Raw genomic sequence first — 14791 nt, 5'->3', positions numbered from 1 at the left:
TAGAGATGCTGGATGTAGTCCTGTGGAACAGCTTGCCATGCCATTTCCACCTGGCGCCTCAGTTGGACCAGCGTTCGTGCTGGACGTGCAGACCGCGTGAGACGACGCTTCATCCAGTCCCAAACATGCTCAATGGGGGACAGATCCGGAGATCTTGCTGGCCAGGGTAGTTGACGTACACCTTCTAGAGCACGTTGGGTGGCACGGGATACATGCGGACGTGCATTGTCCTGTTGGAACAGCAAATTCCCTTGCCGGTCTAGGAATGGTAGAACGATGGGTTCGATGACGGTTTGGATGTACCGTGCACTTTTCAGTGTCCCCTCGACGATCACCAGTGGTGTACGGCCAGTGTAGGAGATCGCTCCCCACACCATGATGCCGGGTGTTGGCCCTGTGTGCCTCGGTCGTATGAAGTCCTGATTGTGGCGCTCACCTGCACGGCGCCAAACACGCATACGACCATCATTGGCACCAAGGCAGAAGCGACTCTCATCGCTGAAGACGACACGTCTCCATTCGTCCCTCCATTCACGCCTGTCGCGACACCACTGGAGGCGGGCTGCACGATGTTGGGGCGTGAGCGGAAGACGGCCTAACGGTGTGCGGAACCGTAGCCCAGCTTCATGGAGACGGTTGCGAATGGTCCTCGCCGATACCCCAGGAGCAACAGTGTCCCTAATTTGCTGGGAAGTGGCGGTGCGGTCCCCTACGGCACTGCGTAGGATCCTACGGTCTTGGCGTGCATCCGTGCGTCGCTGCGGTCCAGTCCCAGGTCGACGGGCACGTGCACCTTCCGCCGACCACTGGCGACAACATCGATGTACTGTGGAGACTTCACGCCCCACGTGTTGAGCAATTCGGCGGTACGTCCACCCGGCCTCCCGCATGCCCACTATACGCCCTCGCTCAAAGTCCGTCAACTGCACATACGGTTCACGTCCACGCTGTCACGGCATGCTACCAGTGTTAAAGACTGCGATGGAGCTCCGTATGCCACGGCAAACTGGCTGACATTGACGGCGGCGGTGCACAAATGCTGCGCAGCTAGCGCCATTCGACGGCCAACACCGCGGTTCCTGGTGTGTCCGCTGTGCCGTGCGTGTGATCATTGCTTGTACAGCCCTCTCGCAGGGTCCGGAGCAAGTATGGTGGGTCTGACACACCGGTGTCAATGTGTTCTTTTTTCCATTTCCAGGAGTGTAGCAGTACGCCACCAAGCAGCTGCATTGTGTCTCGCCGTCACTGCCTCGTGGTACAGCTGCATAGTGTGTCCTGATCAGCCAGCAGCACCTGCAACGCGTCCAGACTGCAGCTCGCCCCCTCTGGCACTGCCCACCGTTCGCATCTCAACACCCCCAAGAGGATGCACGTTCTGGTGCACATTTCGGCCATTCGCGGGTGCATCCTTGGGATTAAGGGAAAGGATTTTATAAGCTTTTGCATGATCAACAGAGATAAGCGTTTCTGAGGGAGGACAAGAGAGTAATATGACGGCCCAATCGGCTCCCGCCAAAAAGCGCGCCCTACGGATCCCTTGTACGCCTGTTCTAACAGATTTTCTAGAAATAACTCGAAGCTTCTACTGCGAACTTCCAGCAACCAATGGAAACACTCACCCACTAATTCAGCGTGAAAGGTCTTGCCACCTAAATGCTCCAAAACACCAAGACAGAGAAAGCCACCATTTCTATCCTCCTTTTTCGATCCCTCCAGCCCCCCTCCCCCCCCCCCCCCCCCCCAAATCACCCTTCTCGCTGCTACCGTCCTGTGCATTCCAACGATTCAGTCCTCCGTATCCAAGCTCGGTGAAAGCAGAAAATTCGCCTTAGCCTACAGAGAATGGAATTCATCCAACACAGGAGTGTATATGAAATAGAGACTACTAATCATAAAGGGAAAGTTAGGATTAAATATAACACTTACCCCACAGATCGCTTCCGCAGCCGCTGGTCAGAATAAAATACGATAAATGTGACGTATAAAAATAATAAAAGACCGTACTTTGTTGATAGGGTAAACTTTGAGAAAGATGTACTCAAATAATATACGTCTTTCACCTGATTACTTTTAATTACCTGTTTCGAATGTCTTCAAAGTTTCTCTTTATGTGTAAAATGAGTGTCGCAGCCCAATAACGACACTCGGTTTTAGTGATTGTGTAGTAGTGTCTCTGGTATATTTTGAAATGCACGCTTTTTACGGATGTCTCTTGTAAGCTTGAAAGCAGTTTCCATTTTGTGACAGCGAATTTCGTATCCAGTATTTTCCAGGCCAGTTTCCCGAACGGTTTTGTTACATATTTGAACTGAAAGACTCTCTCGATTTTCCCTATTTAGTTTTTAGAATCTTTGGTACCAGGTTTTCGCTGGACATGCATTTTGTCGTCTTTCCGCTTTCCCTGTATGCGGCGTAAATCTTCAGTACGGTGCCTCTTGAAACACGGAACACTTCAGGTACATTGATCGTGGAAGCACCCACCCTAGGAGCACTAACAATTTACCCACGTTAGAAGTCACGTACCTGAGACATAATGCACTCACAATTACTCAGAACACTGTTCTGAACACGACTGTCAATTGCAACATATTGAGGAGTTCGCACAGGTACCACTCGTGGTCAAATACGACAGTGTAACCCGAAAGCTTGCCTAGAATCTTCATTTATATTCAAGCATGCATTCCTTGCGGTGTTTTCATAGTTTTATCCAACCCCTGTACTATCTGATGATAAGTCTTCTGACATCTATTAATGGATACTGAAATGGATTCTGTCAACCCTTCGCCTGTATTATGGCTTGAAGTCTACTAGGGGCACTTTGAATGAAGTGTCTGAATGTCTGTTGAGGAATAGCAGTGCAGCTTCCTCAAGAACCAAAACCTGAGAGCTTCGTGTTGCTGGTCGCTGGAATCCTCTCTGGCTTCCGGCGGCTATCTGATTTGGTGAAGACTGCCAGTCTCGCTAGCGGGATGAAAGCAGAGCTCACCATCTGCAGCATCGTCGACAGGACTGACTGCGGACCTTTGGTACAGAGCCGAGTGGAGGGTCTGAATCAGAGGCTGAGACGGTTCTGCGACCGTGTGGGCTGCAGATTCCTCGACTTGCGCCATAGGGTGGTGGGGTTTCGGGTTCCGCTGGATAGGTCAGGAGTCCACTACACGCAACAAGCAGCTACACGGGTAGCAGGGGTTGTGTGGCGTGGGCTGGGCGGTTTTTTAGGTTAGATGGCCTTGGGCAAGTACAGAAAGGGCAACAGCCTCAACGGGTGCGGGGCAAAGTCAGGACATGCGGAGACCAAGCAGCAATCGGTATTGTAATTGTCAACTGTCGAAGCTGCGTTGGTAAAGTACCAGAACTTCAAGCGCTGATAGAAAGCACCGAAGCTGAAATCGTTATAGGCACAGAAAGCTGGCTTAAGCCAGAGATAAATTCTGCCGAAATTTTTACAAAGGTACAGACGGTGTTTAGAAAGGATAGATTGCATGCAACCGGTGGTGGAGTGTTCGTCGCTGTTAGTAGTAGTTTATCCTGTAGTGAAGTAGAAGTGGATAGTTCCTGTGATTTAATTTGGGTGGAGGTTACACTCAACAACCGAACTAGGTTAATAATTGGCTCCTTTTACCGACCTCCCGACTCAGCAGCATTAGTGGCAGAACAACTGAGAGAAACTTTGGAATACATTTCACATAAATTTTCTCAGCATGTTATAGTCTTAGGTGGAGATTTCAATTTGCCAGATATAGACTGGGACACTCAGATGTTTAGGACGGGTGGTAGGGACAGAGCATCGAGTGACATTATACTGGGTGCACGATCCGAAAATTACCTCGAGCAATTAAAAAGAGAACCGACTCGTGGAGATAACATCTTGGACCTACTGATAACAAACAGACCCGAACTTTTCGACTCTGTATGTACAGAACAGGGAATCAGTGATCATAAGGCCGTTGCAGCCTCCCTGAATATGGAAGTTAATAGGAACATAAAAAAAGGGAGGAAGGTTTATCTGTTTAGAAAGAGTAATAGATGGCAGATTTCAGACTACCTAACAGATCAAAACGAAAATTTCTGTTCCGACACTGACAATGTTGAGTGTTTATGGAGAAAGTTCAAGGCAATCGTAAAATGCGTTTTAGACAGGTACGTGCCGAGTAAAACTGTGAGGGACGGGAAAAACCCACCGTGGTACAACAACAAAGTTAGGAAACTACTGCGAAAGCAAAGAGAGCTCCACTCCAAGTTTAAACGCAGCCAAAACCTCTCAGACAAACAGAAGCTAAACGATGTCAAAGTTAGCGTAAGGAGGGCTATGCGTGAAGCGTTCAGTGAATTCGAAAGTAAAATTCTATGTACCGACTTGACAGATAATCCTAGGAAGTTCTGGTCTTACGTTAAATCAGTAAGTGGCTCGAAACAGCATATCCAGACACTACGGGATGATGATGGCATTGAAACAGAGGATGACACGCGTAAAGCTGAAATACTAAACACCTTTTTCCAAAGCTGTTTCACAGAGGAAGACCGCACTGCAGTTCCTTCTCTAAATCCTCGCACAAACGAAAAAATGGCTGACATCGAAATAAGTGTCCAAGGAATAGAAAAGCAACTGGAATCACTCAATAGAGGAAAGTCCACTGGATCTGACGGGATACCAATTCGATTCTACACAGAGTACGCGAAAGAACTTGCCCCCCTTCTAACAGCCGTGTACCGGAAGTCTCTAGAGGAACGGAGGGTTCCAAATGATTGGAAAAGAGCACAGATAGTCCCAGTCTTCAAGAAGGGTCGTCAAGCAGATGCGCAAAACTATAGACCTATATCTCTGACGTCGATCTGTTGTAGAATTTTAGAACATGTTTTTTGCTCGAGTATCATGTCGTTTTTGGAAACCCAGAATCTAGTATGTAGGAATCAACATGGATTCCGGAAACAGCGATCGTGTGAGACACAACTCGCTTTATTTGTTCATGAGACCCAGAAAATATTAGATACAGGCTCCCAGGTAGATGCTATTTTTCTTGACTTCCGGAAGGCGTTCGATACAGTTCCGCACTGTCGCCTGATAAACAAAGTAAGAGCCTACGGTATATCAGACCAGCTGTGTGGCTGGATTGAAGAGTTTCTAGCAAACAGAACACAGCATGTTGTTATCAATGGAGAGACGTCTACAGACGTTAAAGTAACCTCTGGCGTGCCACAGGGGAGTGTTATGGGACCATTGCTTTTCACAATATATATAAATGACCTAGTAGATAGTGTCGGAAGTTCCATGCGGCTTTTCGCGGATGATGCTGTAGTATACAGAGAAGTTGCAGCATTAGAAAATTGTAGCGAAATGCAGGAAGATCTGCAGCGGATAGGCACTTGGTGCAGGGAGTGGCAACTGACCCTTAACATAGACAAATGTAATGTATTGCGAATACATAGAAAGAAGGATCCTTTATTGTATGATTATATGATAGCGGAACAAACACTGGTAGCAGTTACTTCTGTAAAATATCTGGGAGTATGCGTGCGGAACGATTTGAAGTGGAATGATCATATAAAATTAATTGTTGGTAAGGCGGGTACCAGGTTGAGATTCATTGGGAGAGTGCTTAGAAAATGTAGTCCATCAACAAAGGAGGTGGCTTACAAAACACTCGTTCGACCTATACTTGAGTATTGCTCATCAGTGTGGGATCCGTACCAGATCGGTCTGACGGAGGAGATAGAGAAGATCCAAAGAAGAGCGGCGCGTTTCGTCACAGGGTTATTTGGTAACCGTGATAGTGTTACGGAGATGTTTAATAAACTCAAGTGGCAGACTCTGCAAGAGAGACGCTCTGCATCGCGGTGTAGCTTGCTCGCCAGGTTTCGAGAGGGTGCGTTTCTGGATGAGGTATCGAATATATTGCTTCCCCCTACTTATACCTCCCGAGGAGATCACGAATGTAAAATTAGAGAGATTAGAGCGCGCACGGAGGCTTTCAGACAGTCGTTCTTCCCGCGAACCATACGCGACTGGAACAGGAAAGGGAGGTAATGACAGTGGCACGTAAAGTGCCCTCCGCCACACACCGTTGGGTGGCTTGCGGAGTATAAATGTAGATGTAGATGTAGAATCTGGAGTGAAGTCGAATTTCTACGTTCCAGAAGCGTTCCATCTGGCTCACGTCGGGACTCTGGGCAAACCAGTCCATTTTAGGAACGTGATTGTCTACGAAGTGTTTCATAAATGGTTCTTTGGGTCAAGATTCATTGTCATTCTGATGGTGACAATCGTCGTCTCCGTACTGTTCCTCTATGGTTCACAAAGCTGTAAAATATATCCATATCCTTACGCATTTAGCGTTTATTTAAGCACAACAAGAGTACCACACCCTAACTACGAAGGACACCCCATGCCGTAACACCACCTCCTCCGTGATTCACTTTTCACACTACATATGGTGGCAGATACAGTTCTCCAGGCGTTCGCTAAACCCAAACCCTTCCATGGGATTGCCGCAGGGTGTAGCGTGATTCATCACTCCAAATAACTCGTTTACCGTCATCCAGTGGTCTTTGGTATCACTTTTTACACCACTTCAAGTGTCACCTAGCGTTGATTACAGGTACGTGTGGCTTATAAGGATCTGCTCGACCGTTGCACCCCACCCTTTTTAACCCCTAGACACAGTCATTGTGTTAGCTGGGCCGCTGGTAGCACTTTGGAACTAATGACTGATATTTTACTACTGATTTCAAGCGACTTTTTACACTCGATAGTCCCTGTCCGCCAGTACCTGAGATCTGCTGGGTTTGGGTTGAAATGTTCTGATGGTTTTATTACTCAGGTGACATCCAATGACAATCTGATGTTCCAAATCACTGAGTTCTCCTGACAGACCAGTTCTGCTGTTATTGCTCCTCTACCGCCAACACTTACTGACTGACTGGCAATCGGATGGGTGCTGGACCCCTATGGTTGAAGACCACATCCTTGTTTCGGAGTCCGGGATTTATGGATGAGGGGATGAGCTCGTTGGAAGGTGGTGGCTTGTTGTCTGACGTGGTGGTTCTATACTGAAGTTTCTTTGGAAAATCATTCTGGGAAATTTTGCTCTAGGATCTGGTGGGACTGTTCCTAGGCATTGAATGAGAGAATAAGGGGAGGATTGTGTCGGTGTGTAAACGGAGTTAACTTTTTCTAGCATGATTTCTGCGATTTGCTTGACATTGAGTTGTCGGTATATGGTTGTGTTGGGAAGACAACAGGGAGTGTCGACGGATATTCGGAGAAATCGGTTCTGTAGGATCTGAGTCTTCTGAATGTATGTGTCGGGTGTTGTGACCAGAGTTCAGATGCATTTGTGATTACCAGAACAATAAACGTATTGAAGAGTTTGATCTTTTTTGGATTGATAGACCGTCGCCTTTGATCAGTGAACACATCTGATATATGAAGCCTTGGCTCTTGCTGCAGATGTGCTCCACGTTTTTCTGGAAGGTTAACTTACTTTCTAAAATTATGCCTCCATACTTAACGTTAGTTCTTCATGGACTAATGATTCCATTTACCTCTATTGTTGCATCAGGTGGTATGGATTTATACGTGAATAGTATTGCCTGTGTTTTTGCCGAATTTATTATAATCTTTTACAGGAGGGACCACTGGTGGATTGCTTCTAAGATTCTTAAAGTTTCATCGCTATGCACCCCAGTTTTGTACTGCTATGGTATGTAGCTGGGTCGTCCTCAAAAATTGCTAGTTGGCCTCCCATCTGTTCTGGAATGTCATTAGTATGCAGCAGTATGGAGCAGCGATTGGTATAGGCTGACTGTTGCAATTTTGCATTGCGACATAAAATTATTGCTCAGAAATGATCGAAGTAGGTTCACAAGGTGGAGAGGGCAGGTGTAATTCAGCAATTTTAAGGCCAGCATACCAAACCTTCTCAAAAGCTTTCTCTATGTCTAACATAATGGCTCCTGTGCTGTGTTTAACTTGTCGCGCTATACAAACGTGTTCCACTAGTCGTACTGTTTGTTGTATGGTACCGTGGTATGCAAGCAAGCCAAATTGTTGTGATATTAAGATGTTATTTGCAGCTACGGTTTTTTCGAGTTCTGTAGGATGACCCTTTCCAGTATCTTCCCTGCGCAACTGAGCAGGGAGACTGGTCTGTAATTCTGAGGGAAAAGTGGGGCTTTTCCTGGCTTTTTCAGGGTAATGACTCTGGTTACTTTCCATGGTTTTGGGCCAAATGGCTCTGAGCACTATGGGACTTAACATCTGTGGTCATCAGTTCCCTAGAACTTAGAACTACTTAAACCTAACTAACCTAAGGACATCACACACATCCATGCCCGAGGTAGGATTCGAACCTGCGACCGTAGCAGTCGCGCGGTTCCGGACAGAAGCGCCTAGAACCGCTTGGCCACCGCGGCCGGCTATGGTTTTGCGCCGTAAAGATGTCGGAAGCAAGCATTGTAGATGTTCGTATGCATTTCTATTGCGTTTGGTGGCAGATGTTACAGTTGTAGAGGTGTTATTTTGTCCGGCCCGGGGGATTTTTTGTTTCGAAGGTCTTTGATATAGACGCAGACTGCTTCTGTTGTGAGCTGAGGGAACTGTGCTGCTGCTGGGACTCTCGGTCTTCTGGCCGCGCTGCATGTTACCATTTCCTCATGTTCGTCAGCGTCTGACTCATTGGTGTTTGGTGTGGTGAATTGCAGCTTTAATGTGTCCGCCATGGCTTCTGCTTACTGGTAGGGATCATACACTATGCCATTTGGACCGTGTAAGGGTTTTGTGGCTATTGATTGTGTTTTACTAGCGTTTTTGTGACACGCCAAATTTTTTCTGGGTTGGCTTCTGCTTCTTGGAGCGTTTCCTCCCAGCGTGAATTTCTGTGTAGTTGGTTTCGGATATGTCTCCCAAGTTGTTCGGCTTTATGTCGGACTCCTGGGTCCCTGTATTGTTGTCAGCGACGTCTATAATGTTTTTTTTTTTTTTTTTTGTCTGCTAGCACATCCTGAAGATGTTTGAATTGCGTAATCTTGCTAGTGTGGTGGGTTACTGTTGTTGTGGCTTTTTTGTGGTGTCCGTGGCTATCTGTATTACTTGGTTTATTTCTTCTTTTGTATTCAAGGCGTGGTTGTCACGGGTATTCCTGGAAACAGTGCTATTGTAGCGTTCCCTATATGTGTAAGATATTCTGATGGTCCTCCATGCTTTAATGGGGTGGTCATTTCCTCCTAAGGTACGTATAACAGGGCTATTATCCGAAACTAGACCACTAGTTTCATCTAATGTTCTGGAACAGAAAGATATCGAGACGTCTGGCCTGTAGTGGTGGCTGCAGTTGAAGTGAGTGGGTGTTTCTGGGGCTGCAATAGTGAGATTCCTGTTTCCTTGTACAAAATCGAGTAGGATTTTTCCGTTTCTGTTCGTGGCCCTGCAGTCCTTTGAAGCATATTTTGAGTTCACATCTCCGCCTATGGTTAGTGTCCTCCCCAGGTTAGTGAGCTCTTAGAGGTCTGTTCTTTGTATCTAGAGAGTTCTGTGTAGATATCAGAGTTATTATCTTGTCAAAGAGCTGCAGTTCTACTGCTGTGGCTTCTGCCCTTGCTTATTTGCCTGTGACAAATTCAGTTTTTAATCAATATTGGCGTGCCACCAACTGGGCGATTCGTTCTATCGGTCCTATATATTGCATAATAACGAATTTTGAAATTTTGTTTCCGTTCTAGTTTTGTCTCGGTGATTAGAGCGACGTCAACTCTGTGAGCGTCTGAGAAATCTTCTAATGTTTGGCGTCATCTGTGAAGCATTTTTTATGATTAGTCTGTCCCATAAAAGAAGTTCAGGACAGCTGAGCATAGTATACCTATATGGAAAAGACGTCTGGCGACTGTAGGATTTCATTCTTGGTGGTCTGAACTGCGGTTACAAGTTTGCGAACATTGATTTGTGAGACTAGTCCCAGTAACATTTTGATGTGTCCCCCCCCCCCCCCCCCCCCCCTAGGCCTGGGGAGCTGGAGCGATTGCTGGTTGCTGTTGCTGTCCCTGTGAGGTTAGAGGCTGTTCATCTTCTGTTTGGAAGTGCTGGGAATTGTTCTACGTCGGCTCGAAAATCAGGTCTTCTTTGGGTAAAAAAAAGAAAAAAAATGGCTTTGAGCACTATGGGACTTAACTTCTGAGGTCATCAGTCCCCTAGAACTTAGAACTACTTAAACCTAACTAACCTAAGGACATCACACACATCCATGCCCGAGGCAGGATTCGAACCTGCGACCGTAGCGGTCGCTCGGTTCCAGACTGTAGCGCCTAGAATCGCTCGGCCACTCCAGCCGGCCTTCTTTGGGTAGTGTTTTGTCTGTTTGTACGTCTGGAGTTCCGGCCGTTTAGAATTTCATTGTATTTCAGGCATCTGCGAAAGTTTGCGGTGTGGGCACCCTCGCAATTGGCGCACTTTGATGTTGTTTTCGATGGTTTTCTGCAGTCGGCTGTTTTGTGGTTTGCACCCCATTTGACACATCGCGGTGGAAGATTACAGTGTAGCGAACCGTTGTAAAACCGCTGGCAGTTGTGACAGTGAGTAGGACCTTTGGGCACTCTGCATGGTTTCACAGTTACTTTGAGTTGTAGGAGTGAGCGCAGATCATAGATGCGCTGTCCTGCAGATGTGTTTTCAAGTTCGATCATAAATTCGAGCTTCAGTCTTTTGCCACAGCCGTTTGGGGCCGGTTCTGACATTTGGGCTACTCTCTTCACTGGAAGGTTGAGGACTGCGAAGTAGTCGTGTATAAGCTGTATTTTCGTGTTTACTTGGAGACGGTATATGACAACTTTGAGTGGTCTGGCCGGGTTTAGTTCGTGTATGTAGTTTGGAATCAGCTGATCCTCGAGTATCTGGCACATGGTTCTGAAGTCTTCAGGGTCAGAGAAGAAATAAGTGATGTTGTCTTTGGCCGATTTAGCTTTTGGATTTCCCTTCACTTTTCGTCTCATGAACTGAAGTATCTTTACTCCCCGCCTTCTTTTATACTGGCGAGGCCGCCGCTACCGACATCTAGTGGTCAATTTCGCATTACACAGGCGCGTTCGGATACAATTGATGTGATAGTATATGCGCATTGATTACTGTGTGTATTTTGTTGGCACGTTTCATCAAAATTGTCACAATTCTGTTATTCACAAGATTTTCTTCGATTATGGGACTAAGAACGTATTGGCTCTGAGCACTATGGGACTCAACATCTGAGGTCATCAGTCCCCTAGAACTTATAACTACCTAAACCTAACTAACCTAAGGACATACACACCCATGCTGGAGGTAGGATTCGAAGGATTCGAACCTGCGACGGTAGCGGTCGTGCGGTTCCAGACTGAAGCTCCTAGAACTGCACGGCCACACCGGCCGGCTTAAGAACGTATTATAAAACTGCCTAGGCAACCGCCAGATGGGATATATTTTTTTATGTCAGTTCTACTTTTGGACAGTCTGTAATTTTCTACATGCACGGTATTCTCCTCTGGAAGTCTTGTTTTCTGCATGGATAAAATTTTAATTCTTTATTCCTTAGCTGTTTCTTCTAATTTGCAGTGATTTCCTGGTTTTAGGAATGAGTTGATGTTGATTGTGTCACAGGAAGTTTTGATTTTGGGTTTGGGTTGACCAGAGGATTCCTATTTGATCTGATATGGTATAATGTTTTAGCCCTGACCTGAAAGAATCCAGTATATTAGTTACGGCAGTGAAGGCGGATGGAAGGTATGTTACCTCCTGGGGTAATTTTGTAATTACTAAAGATCACCATTACTGTACGTCTAACTTACAGGATGAAATCGTAAAACAATTGAGTGGTTAATACTCGATGGGTTGATTTCAGAATTTTCAGTTACGGCCACACCTCAGATGAACCGACACCGACCACGCTGCCGCTTGATCCAAGTGAGAAAAGAGGTGGATTTCGTTAAAAGCGATGGCTCTTCCACTAGTCCGGCCGCACAGAAACCCATTCTGTCCGCCTTCAGTACTCTCGAGGTTTTCGCTGTCACCCCAGAAAGGAGCTACTCTGTGGGTTCTATCATCCAGGCCATGTGAATCCTGTTTCTTCGAAAAAGTTGTTACTCCTCCTGCCATTTGGACATTAAACATGTGGATGACTTAATTTTTATTTTTGAGGGCGGGGCAGGGAGAAGGACGAGCTGTAAGTAACTGTGACACCCCCCCCCCCCTACCAAACACACACACACATAGGAGCAAATCTTGTATTCGCGCCTGCCTGCCAAGCAGAAGACAATACACGTTCATAATTCTTATATCTTCGGTGTCTTTAACTTCTTTACCATCATAATCAGTACGCTGTGGGATTGTAGAGCCTCGTGTTGGACCATCCGATGACGCAATTCTTAACAGTCTTTACGTATTCAGAACTCGTATTTCGTAGCTTCTGCCATTAGAGTTCGTCGGTATGTCGATTCCACTACCTCACTTATACTTTTAGTGTTGCTATGTATACCGCGTCATTTCAGCCATGTCATCCATGCATTAACTGTGCAGCATAAGCTGCTTGCTTGACTAATAACTCTGTCCTCACCCAAAAGTGGCACGGTTTCAGCAACTTTGCCACATCTTCCCCTGTGGAGTCTCAATTACAATAATCACACGCTTGACAGTGTAGCAACGTAAGCAGTGACGGGGCACTGTACTGCTGCAACCATTTTCTGCGGCCACTGGCGAATGAGCTGCAGTGAGGCCTGTGACGCACCGCCACGCGGACAGATGACATTCCGCGAGATCGGCGAACGAAACACCCCGCTAATGGCACCAGAATAGCTCCACTCTGCTATGATAAATTCCGTTAGCGTTCGACAGAATTGGATCGAATCTTTGCCGACGTTTTAAGATACTCTTGCGGCGACTACAATAGCGCAGCGGAGCGGTTAATAACGTTGCGGGTCAATTAGCCGTTCCATTACGTCGCAATCTGATTATTTGGCGAACGCCGCATCGTTATTGCAAATGAAATGCTATTAGGCGGCGCGCCGGCCGTCCGTTATGCGGCGGTAACCGCGCGGCGCGCCCGGCCAGGTCGGGACGCCGTAGCGCCGACACCGACACCGCCACACGTCACGGGCCGCTGGTACAAACGGGCATTTCTTACACCAACACGGAATTTGTTCTCGTACTACGCTTGCAGACTTTATTAACGAATGTCCAATCGTTCTACTCCCTCTCGTCCTTCTCCATCTTCTTCACGTCCCGTACAGACGACCACGGTCTGTGGCGTCTGCACCAAACAGAACATTTCTATAAGTTCATGTTTGTTCAGGATGGTTGAAGGACTTCGGCAGTTCAGTATAAAATTTAAAATCGAAAACCCGTTCAGCCTTCTATATTTCGAAAGCAATTTATTTTTGCCATCAGTTTCGGCGTTTCAGTACGCCATCTTCTGGACACCTGACCCACGCATAGGAAGAATCCAACCCCTTGTGCGGTCGAAATAGCGGACAGCATTTGGTAACTGGTGAGCACAGACTTTAAGTCTGTGATCACATACTTGTCCTCAGACTACTGGTTTCGGTCAGCAATGACCATCTTCAAATTTGCAGCAAAACATTATCTACAGCTTAAAATGATGAAATAGGCCATGATGAAAACTATTACTGACATCCATGAGAAAATTATGCGCTTTAAATATGACGAGGCGTATCGGTTTTAAGAACATGTCGTAATATACACTACTGGCCATTAAAATTGCTACTCCGCCAAGATGACGTGCTACAGACGGGAAATTTAACTGGCAGGAAGAAGATCCTGTAAATGCAAATGATTAGCCTTTCAGAGCATTCACACAAGTTTGGCGCCGGTGGCGACACCTACAACGTGGTGACGTACGGAAAGTTTCCAACCGATTTCTCATACACAAACAGCAGTTGACCGGCGTTGCCTGGTGAAACGTTGTTGTGGTGCCTTGTGTAAGGAGTAGAAATGCCTACCATCACGTTTCCGACTTTGATAAAGGTCGGATTGTAGCCTATCGCGATTGTGGTTTATCGTATCGCGACATTGCTGCTCGCGTTGGTCGAGATCTAATGACTGTTAGCAGACTATGGAATCGGTGGGTTCAGGAGGGTAATACGGAACGCCGTGCTGGATCCCAACGGCCTCGTATCACTAGCCGTCGAGATCATGGCTGTAACGGATCGAGCACTCACGTCTCGAACCCTGAGTCAACAGATGGGGACGTTTGCAAGACGACAACCATCTGTACGAGCAGTTCGACGACGTTTGCAGCATCATGGACTATCAGCTCTGAGACCGTGGCTGCGGTTACCCTTGACGCTGCATCACAGACAGGAGCGCCTGGGATGGTGCACTCAACGAGGAACCTGGGTGCACGAATGGCAAAACGTCATTTTTCCGGATGAATCCAGGTTCTGTTTACAGCATCATGATGGTCGCATCCGTGCTTGGCGACATCGCAGTGAACGCACATTGGAAGCATGTATTCGTCATCGCCATACTGGCGTATCCACCGGTGTGATGGTATGGGGTGCCACTGGTTACACGTCTCGGTCACTCTTCTTCGCATTGATGGCACTTTGAACAGTGGACGTTACATTTCACATGTGTTAGGACTCGTGGCTCTACCCTTCATTCGATCCCTGCGGAACCCTACATTTCATCAGGATAATGCGCGACCGCATGTTGCAGGTCCTGCACTGGCCTGTCTGGATACAGAAAATGTTCGACTGCTGCCCTGGCCAGCACATTCTCCAAGTCTCTCACCAAGTGAAAACGTCAGTCAATGGT

Source organism: Schistocerca americana, chromosome 4 (genome assembly GCF_021461395.2).
Source record: "Schistocerca americana isolate TAMUIC-IGC-003095 chromosome 4, iqSchAmer2.1, whole genome shotgun sequence".
In the NCBI taxonomy this organism is placed as follows: domain Eukaryota; kingdom Metazoa; phylum Arthropoda; class Insecta; order Orthoptera; family Acrididae; genus Schistocerca; species Schistocerca americana.
This window is presented reverse-complemented; position numbering follows the sequence as displayed.